This window comes from Stegodyphus dumicola, chromosome 1, assembly GCF_044657685.1.
Source record: "Stegodyphus dumicola isolate Sdum_Otavi_A_Nest chromosome 1, ASM4465768v1".
NCBI classification, from domain to species: domain Eukaryota; kingdom Metazoa; phylum Arthropoda; class Arachnida; order Araneae; family Eresidae; genus Stegodyphus; species Stegodyphus dumicola.
Genome location: NC_140768.1, coordinates 246,865,958 through 246,878,658, shown reverse-complemented (window position 1 = coordinate 246,878,658; position 12,701 = coordinate 246,865,958). Strand labels below are relative to the sequence as shown.

At 32.2% G+C, this 12,701-nt stretch overlaps 1 long non-coding RNA gene across 1 annotated transcript; it reads left to right on the top strand.

Annotated features, from left to right (window-relative positions):
- The first annotated feature begins 1,736 nt into the window (after positions 1–1,736).
- Positions 1,737–7,279, top strand: LOC118199415 (uncharacterized). Its single transcript, XR_015044127.1, has 4 exons — positions 1,737–1,887; positions 1,988–2,116; positions 6,046–6,136; positions 7,029–7,279. It is a non-coding gene; the product is annotated as an uncharacterized LOC118199415 (long non-coding RNA).
- The last annotated feature ends 5,422 nt before the right edge of the window (positions 7,280–12,701 follow it).

The following is a 12,701-nucleotide window of genomic DNA, read 5'->3' as shown; positions in this document are numbered from 1 at the left end:
AGGCCCATTCAGTAAGTCCGATCGCATGGAAACAAACCCAGGCCCGAACGACCAGTACTCATCGATTTTACTGCTCCATCGCTGGTAAGAACAATGCAAATAGAAAATAAGAATTTTTTTAACATTAACCAAAATTAAAGCTTTAATTAAAAAGCATTTAACGATTTCCATTTTAAAGAAAAGCATAGTATATCAGAGTTTTCTAAATTGACTACCTCTTCTTCAACGCTTAAAAATAGTCCAGGCCATTTTCCCAAAATTACGTATGGCTTTAAGTATGAATGAAATTTAGTAAACCTTCTATCATTGGTCCTTTAAAACATTCTGACCTTATAATTATACCTAATTTCTATTTTTATAATTCTGCTAAATTTGTTCAAAAGAACTTTTAAAAAAATTATAGATTATAAATAATTACTGAATTAGACTTCTTTGAAACTTTCTACATCCATCAGTTTAAGTAGAAGGATTTTAATTCCGTTCCTTTTCTTCCCAAATGTGCATCCTAATTACCAACAAACTTTCTTCCTTTTCACATTTTATAGCTTCTTATTTTACTCTGCAGATGGCGCTCAACTTGTTGATTTCTTCTCTTTATTATATATTTTATTTCATCTATCTACCTTTGCAGCGTATTTCTGATAAAATGGAGCAGAATTTTTCTCTCATTAGATAAAAGTTTCAGATTCATTTCAAATACGAAGAATTTTTCTATAAAACATATATTACATCTAGAATTATATCTAATTTTTGAGTTTGGACTGGATGGCATGTCTCTCTTCCTTTTATATACAGTGAATCCTCTCGAGACGACTTATCTCCTTCAAATGAACATCTCTGAAAGATGTTAGCATATCAGAATATAACAATGGTACTGAAAATCACCTTTTTGAGACGACTACTCCAAAGAATACCAAAATCTCTGGAACCACAAGTAACCGTTTTACACATCGTGTTTCCTTTCGCTGTTCACGTCATCATATCTGTACTTGCAAGAACGCCTCAGCCAAGGGGGGCCTCCTTGGCGTCAGCAGCAATGAGCGCAGAAATGAATGAAGAGCAATTCACTTTCAAACTTTGGAACAGGTGTTTCTTGTTGAAAATAAACTAATTTGCGAGGAAAACAGTTTTTCAGAATATGGGAACTACAAAATCCAAAATAAAATACGAAGACCTGAACTAAGTCAATATGCAACTTAAATTTTCAAAAAATTCAAAGCCGTTTAAAAAATCGCCTGTCAGTGAGTTTCACATAACAATTTCAAATTCTAGACGTTAAATTCCTTCTCAGTGAATCGAAAATTAAATGAAAAAAACTGGGTAGAAAGGAATTTGGGATTAAATTCTGCACAATCTACATGCTACTGATACCAGCTGCATTTAAAATACATTTTATTTACGAATGAACAGAAATATAAGAGATGCAGTGTTTTTATCTGATGAAAAAAGAAAAGATGCATCCAGAGAACGAAATTGAAATTTAAACAGGTGCATTTGATGTTCTATTCATGAACACGGAAAAAGAAAGCAACAATTAGCATACTGCACATAATTTTTCTCTAATCGCCATAGACAACGGCGATAAACTAGTAAGATCAAAAGAAACACCTCGGCACTCCATCAACAAATCCATAATGACATTCAAAAAGCCTCTCAAGGTCAAAGCGTTCGGAAACACCGCACAGTCCATTATAACCCAGAGGGAGGAACGAGGATTCTGTGAGGGGGAAAAATATTAAAAATGGCGGGGGGGAAAAGAAGGGGGTAGGAAAAGCCAGCAGCCAAAAAGTGAGACTCGTGATTACGAAGTGGAACCGAACCAGCACCTGGCTCTGCCGTGTTTTGCTTGTTTATTTCGTTCACCTTCTTCATTTTCTTCCAAATTCGGTATTTTTTATTTATTTTATTTTTGTGACCTTTTCGTGCATTCCATTTTAACTTACAACGATGCAGGAAGTTTATAATTTTTTTTTTTTTCCTACTCTAGAAAATTTCTCCCCCCTCACAACTCTTCCCCTCCTCATCCCGCGCACAGCAGACTTTTTTATTATTTTATCTTCGTTACAAACTCTTTTTGAAGGTCAAGAAGGACAACGAAACGATCAAACGTTGCAAGGCAAGTTTTGTTTTTTCTTCTTTTCTTTTCTTTTTTAATCAAAAAAAAAAAATAAAAAGCATGACAGCTCTCACAAAATTGTTTATTCAACAAAAACTGCACTACTATTATGACATTCCAATGAAAATCGATATAGCGAATATCGTTAACTTGGTATAGGACAAAACATTGATTAGACAGAAAAACATTCTTTCAAACTCAAGCTGCTTTCCTCGATCTTGCATAGTTTGGAGGAAAACTTGGAATTTTATTTTAGGCTGTAAACGAATTCCATAAATTTATATTTATACTTCTAGCTATGTTAAAATGATAGCTGATTTTTAAATTTGTACCAATACTGATATAATTATACTGATACCGATTATTAAGTCGATGCAATAACGATAATATTCGAGTAATGCCTGCTTCGAGCTATTTATTTATGGCCTGTTATTATATGTTATTATCGGCCTGTTATTATTTTGTATGCTTAGGAAATGGTATTAATTCTAATGCAAATCAAATAATATAGGTGCATAAAACTCCAGACTTTTTTAAAAAAGTTTTTATGTCTTATGTTTTTACTTTTATAAAATTCTTGTTACGAGTTTCCCAATACTACTACCTTTCTTATCTTACTGTCATAAAATGATCATATACTTTGGGTTTAAATGAGAGACATTAATAATTAAAAAAGGAGAATTACGAATAGTTACTAGAAAAAGTCTACGAACAGTATTGTAACATTTAAAACATTTATTCGAACGAAAATTATACATTTCGTTTTATTCGCTATTTTTGGCCATTTAGAAATGAAATACTAAACCAATATTTTGAATATGAGCTGACATGTATGCTGATTATTCATCTTACCCACCAGATGTCACTACTTGTTTTACAGGAATATCAGCTGTAACGTAATGGATAATATTACATAATGGGGATAAATTTAAACTCAATAAAAGAGCACGGTGAAAAAAAATATGGTGGAATTTTAATTAAAACATGTTTTTAGTTTATCTGGTTTTAGATTTTGCGTTTAAATATCTCGAACATTCTTCGAGGTGTCAATCGATATTTATGTCCTGGCAAAATACAAAGTATTGTTATTTCAAGAAAATATTTATCACAAGCCTTATAAACGAGCGATCGCGTGAAATAAATGCACAGCTACATATCGTCTTTTGCTTATTAAATAAATGTATAAATTTCCATGTAATGATGATTTATGATGAAATAATATCATAACAAGTTTTCCCCCTAGCATTTCGCTTTGCCACTTTGAACAGCTCATTTAAATACAATATATGACGTTTAAAAGTCGTTTTTAAAGAGAATGTAGGGAAAAAACGATGAATGAGGGAACTCAATTAATTTGAAAAGCCGTTTCAAATACGCAAATAAGCAACTTAGTTCAAATAAATAACATTTATGAATACATCGTATTAAAAACGGGATACTTTTTAACATTAAATTCGCACAGGGAGTTTGTCCCTGAAGGACTTATTGTTTTCGTTTTGCGATTTTGCGTTGAATCACTATAAATGTCCGTTTTCACTTTTCAAACTGTTGCCACTAAATGTTAGAGTCTTACATTATATTTGAAGAAATTAAATAATGAAAAATCTGCATATTTCTCGCATTGGGATAAAACTACAGTACACAGAGCTATCGAATTTTGAATGACGTAATCCTCCTACAAATAGGGCCACGTGGAAGACCAAAATTGAAATTTAGAATTTGTTTTATTATCGATTTCATATTTTGTAAACATTTAACAAATTTTTGAGTAATAAACTCAACGATTTAAAAGCGAACAATGGCAACACTCTACGGGGTAAAAAGAAACTTTTTATCTCCAGTTCGCGGAGCTGTGTATCGGAAATTCTAAAGATACGCTCATTTTAAAATTATTTTGCGACATTGCTATTGAACTGAAGTTTATGGAATTTTATGGTGTTAAAAAAAACGCCCCTTTGGACGTAATTTAAAATCTGAAACCTTTCAGATTTTTTTCTTTTTTAAAAATTTTTTAAATACTTTTTTTAAGCTTTTCGAAACTTGACTGGTAAATGTATAGAGGTGCACTCACTAGACTGCAATCAAAAGTTTTTAGGTTATAAAGTATTTCTTCCGCCTTCCTAGCGTGCCTTCGTGCTGTAGTGGTTCTGCACGCTGGGCCGGTATTCCAGAGGTCCATGGTTCGATTCCCGGTGAAGGCGGTTCCTAATTTTTCAATCTCTTTTGCTGCCGAAAAATCCTAATGACTCTACAGTAGCACCAGAATTAAAAGAGTTGTTGGATGATGATTCTCCGCACCCAGATTTGGAGATTGGGTCCCCTAAAAACCCCAGTCGTCCTTTAACAGGGGGAGTATATAAGGTATTTCCCCCGCCTTTCTAGCGTGCTTTCGTGATGTAGTGGTTCTGCACGCTGGGCCGGTATTCCAGAGGTCCAGAGGTTCCAGAGGTTCCAGATTCCCGCCGAAGGCGGTTGCTAATTTTTCAGTCTGTGTTACTTCCAAAAAATCCTAATGACTGTACAAGGTAGCTATGCCTTTTTTTCCCGGCGGGCGTAAGGGAAGATGTTTCGATTTGTTCGTTTGTGGAATAAAAAATTTAAAACGTTATTACTGTTTTGTTTTATGCCAGCAGCTTCAGTTTAAAACAATTACGTAATAATTTTTTTTTTTTTTTTTTTTTTTCAGTTGGAATTTGTAAAGTAAAAAGAATGAAATGGAGATTACTCTGTTGAATTTACTAAGCCGAAATTAATTTTTTACACTTTTTTTTTTTCCCTATGTTCAGAATTAATGGAGTGATTTTCTACTTTAAATCAAAATAGAAAGAACAGCCAATCAGTTATCTTAACTGCATAGATCTTTCATATTTGGTAAATTGTAATTAAATTGTCTTTTTTAAAATTGCAGGTATTAGCATTATCAATTTTTAATTAACTGTGACTATTTCTTCTTATCATGTTGACATTTTTTGGCATTTAGAATGTCTTAGCGTACACTTGTAACTTTTAATGGAAAACTTTTATTTGTTCATTAATTTATTTTCATTCTTTTGCTTCATTTTGTTTTGCATTATTATGGCACATTTTTAATCAAATCATCAAATGATTCTGTTTTATTTTGTTGTCGTTTTTATCCATTATTGATTTGAATTAGTTCTTTCTTTTAATTCTCAGTTTGTTCTTTCTGCAAACATTCTTCAGTTTGCATTGCTCTCCTATTCCCTGTTTCTTTTTATCATAAATTCGTATATATTTATTAAAATATGAATAATCTCATTTTTTTTAAATTATTATATTTTTAATTTAATTTTTCAGCTGCCAAAAAATGTTTACATTTAATAAAGTATTTTTTATCACATTAATAAAGTTACTGCTCTTCGAAAGTTTCAGACTGGTATTGTAGAACAAAAATTTCTTCATATTTTTCCACAGCTACTATGATTAGACAAATACGATATTAATTAATTAATCTTTTATTTATACAGACTTAAAAACTTATATAAAAGGTTAATCATTGAATAAGAAGGTTCTATAATACCATATTTAACAACCAAAAAAAGAAGATCTTTTTAGATTAGATCTGTATTTTTATTTATGTACTTTTATTGCATTTCATAGTCAGATGACTTTCATAAAGCTCGTGTGGAATTTGAAAGTATGTATTAACAGTTGAATCCATCGCAAAAAATGGGATAGAAATAGCGTATAATTTTTGTTCAGATTTATTTGGTGAAGCTGTGATAAAATGCACTATTCATCGTCATTTTTTATACGCTGCATTTTAAATCAGCCATTGTATATTAGTATTTTATTTCTTCCCATAGTGAAAAAAAAAAAAAAAATTCAGTAAGAATATCACATTTACCAGAGTTTTGAGATCTGAAATCGTTCTATTTTCTGAATTACTGCAATTACTGTTCTATTTTCAGATTGCCAAGAATCAATTGATAAAGGAACGAATTTTATCAGAAAAATATTTTGATATGAAACAAATGAGAACAAATATATGAAACAAATGAGGTATAGTATTTCACTCTCACTACTAAAACTGCGATACGAAAAATTAGACGAGAAAACTTTCGTTTTCCAGTTTCTAACCAGTGAAAAATTACTATTGTTGGATTTAAGTATTATATGTTGCTTTAAACTTATCACATAAATATCCAAGTAATGTAAATGCTTCGGATATTTCATCAGAAATACCTAATTTTACAAACTACGTGTTATTTTAATAATTTTTGTCATTAAAACAAAATTACGTCTTTTAAAGGTAATTCAGAAATGCATTTCATTATTCAATCATACCCAGATTCAGAAATTGTGTTAAGAATATTTTTAACGATGTCAGTCAATATTATTAAAGTAAAAAAAGCTTCAGAAGATTTTTAAAAAAAATCTAAATAAATTTTCAAATATTACTGTACAAAAATTAAATTAAATAATCGAAATGATCTTGGAAACAATTATTGTTGATTTTGTTCTTCAAAAGAAAAAAAAAATTTAAAAGTTTGAATAATAGTGTAGTATTTTTTACGGTATTTATATCATTTTACTATTATTTTGCTATTTATCAAAAACGTACTTCTTCGCAGTTTCATTTAAAAAGGAAATTGCATGTTGGCAGTGTTTTGTTTCTAACAAAGAATTATCGTTTGCAATTTCAATCCAACGTTCCAGCACTGCATGTACTAGCGATATGCGTATATAATATATATATTTCCAGCAACGTGTTTTAAATACTTCTGTTCAGAGTTTGAATTTTAAATAATTTAAGATAAGCGATAATAAAGAAAACATAATTATCAATTGATATTAAATTAAATATCGTAAATATTACTATATTTATAGATTTTAAAGAATATTAACGTTTTCTTTTAAATATTATCATTATCTTTCTCTTTTTTACTCTCAGGGTCTCGTATTTGAACTGTAACATCTGGTCACTTACGGTCATTTGTGCACTCATCGCACTTCATCTTAACTGCAGCTGAGTATACAAATTTAACAGTAAGATAAGAAAACATCTCTTCGCATGACGTCAGATCCTGGAACTTAACAACATAAGGAGCATCTTTGCAATGACGAAAGTCTGTGAATTATGCACGCTATCTATCCACTTGATAGCACTTAAAAAAAAAATAAATAAATAAATAAAAAAAAAAGGATTTCATACAGTTTTTCTGAAAGGAGAGAAAAGGAATTTTTACTGATGGCGTGTAGAAAAGAAATTCTGAAATCAACAAATTCCATAACTTTGTTGTATAATGAACTGTAAAAACAAACCAGGAAAAGAAAAAAAATCTGAAAGGTTTCAGATTTTTAATTTAAATCCAAAGCGGCGTTTTTTTTTTTTTTTTTTACGTTTTGTGTGTTACCTTTATTTATTAAATATCGTGTCCTTTGCACTTAAACCATAAAATTCAGTTCAACAGCAATGTCCCAAAATAATTTTAAAATGAGCCTACCTTTAGAATTTCCGATACACAGCTCCGCTAGCTGGAGATAAAGTTTCTTTTTTTTTCCCGTAGAGTGTTGCCATTGTTCGATTTTAAATCGTTGAGTTTTTACTCAAAAATTTGTTAAATGTTTACAAAATATGAAATCGATAATAAAACAAATTCCAAATTCCAAATTAGGGCTTCCAGATAGATGCCCATATTCATAGGAGGATTCCGTCATTCAAAATTGGATGGCTCTAGGTACCGTTGTTTTATCATAATGCGAGAAACATACATACATTTATGCCGATTCTTCATTGTTTAATTTCTTTAAATATAATACAGGACGATAATATTTGGTGTCAACAATTTGAAACGTGAGTGATCCAATGCAAAATCCCGTTTCGAGACTCTTCTGAGCTAACGCTCCTCTGGGCTAAAAATGTCCTTGGAAAATATGTTGCCATACCTATATCTTTTTGATGATTTCAGAAAGTTACTATTTACAGCTATGCCACTAATGCTGCTGAAAGTTCGTGTAAGTTTTGCAATATTAACACTACTAACACTACTAATATTAACACTACAGTTTCCGTAAGTAAGAAAAATATTTTTTATAGTTATTTTCGATACAATGAATGGGTATTATTTTACACATTCTACAAGCCAGATTTAGAATTAATGTAACCAATGATAAAATAAAGTAAGAGCACTTTTGCATTCTGCTATAAGTTTTAACTATTTTCTGGACTTCGAAAATTATGCACAAGTGGAAAAGACTATCATCTGATGCCAATTTCCCATCAAGAAATTTTATTTGCATATTTTTCGATATTTTCACATAAAGCGGTCTTGTATGCAATGTGGTTGTCGGTCTATTTCGTTCACGATGGAAATAGGAATGTCTCACAATGTGCACACCCTTGCTTTATCATCAAACGATATTCAAAGGCGAGGATGAAAGTTATTAACATACACGAATAATTAATTTTCGAAGTACTCAGTTAAAATAAGACCATAACAAATGAAAAATAGTGATGGATAAACTGCAGGTAACCATCACAATATTATTTCTTTAAATTAAAAGAAACCTGCATTCCAATAACGATACAGAGTAACTATATATTTTCATTTCTACTCTCCTGTAATATGAATGTCGCCTGTTCTTGATGTTGTTTCAGCTACTCCTTAAACCTCAGATCATCCATAACGTATTAGAGAAAGTGAATGTGAAACTGACTCAGAGAAATCGTAGACTGAATGTTATTTCGTGTTTGTTTCGCTGTGATTGGTCGGTTTTTGTATTAAGCTGGCATTCTTGTATTAGTTTCTTGGTAAGTTCTTGTGTTAGGCTTCAACGGTACAGACGGTTGTATTGCTTCAACGGTTTGTATTAGTACAAAACAGAAAAGGAAATTCTAGAAAGGTTTAGTCCAGACTAGAAGATAATTGTTGTGGCATAACATAAAGGCTAAATTAGTCTGGATTAAAGAAACAAATACTCAATCTTCAACAATATGCTTGCCTACAAGACGACATGTTTTCGTAGACGAATTTCTAAGGAATGCTGTTTCTTATTCATGTAAAAAAAAAAAAAAAAAAAAAAAAAAAAAAAAAAAAAACTGAAGAAGAAGAAAATAGAAGAAGAAGAGTCAACCACTTCTCCGAGATTCCAAATGTTCATGCATTTAGCAAGAAATTTCCGTTTAGAAAGTTGTTATCCAACAGTAGAATAATGAAATAATTAATTTTTCCAACTAATTTAGTAACAATAATTAAATTAATTTTAATTATTTATAAGGTATTTCTCCCGTTTTCGTGGTGTGGTGGTCTGCACGCTCGGCGCGTATTTCAGAAGTCCGTGATTCGATTCCCGGCGAAGGCGTTGCTCATTTTTCACCACTTCTCGTGCTTTCAAAAAATACCTAATATCACTAGAGTGGCGCCCGAACTAAAAGGGTGGTGGATGATGAATTTACACACCCAGGATTTGGCGATTGGGTCCCCTAAAAACCCCAGTCGCCCTTTAAAACAGGGAGTATATAAGGCATTTCTCCCCCCTTCTTGGTGTGGTGGTCTGCACGCTGGGCACGTATTCCAGAGGTCCGTGGTTCGATTCCCAGCGAAGGAGTTGCTCATTTTTCATCACTCCTGCTTCCAAAATACCTAATGTATCTACATATTATTATTTCATTATTTATGTTAGTACCTCATACTTTCACTACTTCGATGTTATTTATATTCTTAGAAATACTTTTCACTTAGAGAGAGGATGGTCTAGGAAATGTGGTCGCCATGAGAGACTTCGAGGCTATTAAAAAAAAAAGAAAAGAAAGAAAGAAAAGGAAGATTGCTATGCAGTATTGGACATTTAATATTTTCCCGCTAATAATGTATACAATTTCCTTAGTTTTATTTTGGTTCGAAAACGTAACCTTTTTTGAAGCTGCATTATTTCGGTCACAGAAGGAAAAACACGCTGACATTCAGAATGAATCATATTGTGCAAACCCTTCTTTAATCGCTGCATTATCAAACAAGATCCAAAAGGCGTGTACGAAGGTTACCATGGAATGACTTATCATTTTTCATAAGGAGGTGTCAAAGTCAAGTAACATGACCGAGTTTACGAAATAAAAGCCTATGACGAAATGAAGTGATACAAAGAGATAGCTGGGCGAAAGAAAAAAGAAGACATAAAGATACAAGGATTCGACCTTCGACGAAAGCACCCTGAAGATGACATGTTGCCATTTTCAATATGAACTGAAAAGAATACGTAAATGAATAACTAAAACCTGGTGAAGGTTTAAAAAAAGAATGAACAAAATTATGGAGCTTTTATTCCACTCTTCTGATTTCGAAGGCTTGACGTCACGTAAGTTGCAACAGTTCAACCAACAGGATTCCGGTCTATCTGGTTTCCCAGTCAGTTAAATGATTAAAAAAATCGATATCAGCTTCGAATTTTCTAGCAATCATTGTTATTTATGACTGCCCGCATTTGCTTTTCTATAACCAGCGAGAAAGTTGCCCTTAATTGTAGCTAACCTAAAATAAAATATAACTATCGTTCTAATATGACGTGGCAGATTATCAGTTTATTCAACTTTACTTACTTTTTAAAAATACAAACACCTAAAATAGTTACTGTAAAAAAGGCCAAATGTACGTAATGTATATATAAATATGTAGTGAAATTTCACTATTTCACCTACCAAATACGAAGAACTTTGTCTCCTTTTAAATCGCTTTGTTAATTAGTAACAGAGAGATTTAATCTGGAAAAAAAATTTAATATTTTACGCTTTGCAGAATGGCAACACATTTCTTTTAAATCGCAGAGCTTTCGGATTAAATATGAAACATAACTATCTTATATTTTGTCGAGTGACAACATACAGCTTTTAAATAGCTGAGTTTATTAATTAAAAATTCATTATATTCGTACAAGATATGAAATAAATTTAAAAAAAAAAAAAAATTCAATATTCGGTCTTCGAGGCGCACATGTTCAGGTGGAGAGTTATTTATGTGTGTTTAAATTTGAGTAGTTCTAAGCGCAGGTTTTTCCTCCAATGCGAGGAACATACTACACACTTGCATATTCTTCATGCTTTAATGAATAATAAGAGATTTTGAAAAGATAATTTGTCAATACCTTCTAAGAGGTAAAGTATTAGATACAAAAGGTATTCTTTTTTTAACTATTTTCATACCAAATGCAGTGATTCTTGTCTAAGACGACCATCCCCGCTCAATAGAATAACATCCATATAATTTTACTTTTCTATACAGGTGGTTATTGTAGAAGTTAAATACAATAACAATCTTATTTACGCTCTAAGAAATACTGTCATTTTCAGAGGTGGGAGCTATGAGAGGCTCCGTTGCAATGTATAGTTTCGTGGACATCTGTCGCAAACGGCCATCTGTAAGAGTTACTATTATCTGCATATTGGCATTATCTCTTTAAGACGACCCATCTTCATAGAATACAAAATTGCCTGACACCAAGGATGGTCATTTTACATAAGTTTCACTGTGTTCCAAAATTAATATTTTTTAATATCTACCATATGAATAAATTCAGCTTTCTAAAAATTTGATAAAGAGTTATTTATTCTTTTTTTTTTATTTATTATATTTATTTTGAATTACGAGGGCAACAGTATTGTAAACCAGTTTGACGCAGAGAGGACTGTATTTTATGGCAAGCAAATTGGTTACCGTAAATTCTATTTCGTCAGGCTCATTACAGAGCACAATAGACTCGTAATCGTTTTCATCGAATTTACTTCCACATTGCGTTAAAACTAAATTGCATTTTCAACGGCTTCCACACCTTTCAGTCCTCTTTAACAGCACCAGTGAAATATAAAGAAAGTTCTTATTTGCAACCAGCGCTTTAAAATTTTTAAGAGGCTACCGTCAAGTTCGAACACTTCACTCCTAATTTTTTACTCGCCTGAAATGTCACGAGAGGTCACGTAATTCATTTCCACCATTTTCACGAATGCCAGGTTTTTCAGTTCACGATTTCATGACGCCAGAGCGAGGAAGTCCAAAGATTCCTGAGATCTAGCACAGCGAAGAGAATGGAGGTAAGGAGTGAGGAGTGATTACGGGAGACGGGGGGGAGCAGCAGAAAATGTGAGGGAAGGAAGGGAGAGAAGCGTGAGGAAGAAAACAGGCTTCACGGCACTGTTCGGTTAAGGTGAGAGTGCCTCTTCAATAGCGTGACTGAACTTCTCGTCTGTGCCCTTATTTTCAGTTTTTTTCATTTTATTTTCTTTCCTTTTTTGGGGAAGGGGGGACAATTTCCCCCAATAAAAAATGCTGGAAAGGGTGCTGATGTTGTTGTTGTTGTTTCGGATAATTTCGCATTCTGGTTATTTCAAACAAATCTGTTATTTTCATTGCTTTGTACACGCTGTATTTTGCGCTCAAGTTTTGAATTTTGGAAGACTCGTTCTTATGCGTTCCATTTCGGTGAATAATAAACAGTTGGCTGTTTGGTTAGTATATTAATTGTAAACAGAAAGCATCTGACAGTCATGTGCCTTGGGGAAGATATGCCCTTATGGTAAGGGCTCCATTAAGATAAGGGCAAATGGGTATGTGCTCGGAATTCCAGACTCTTCTAT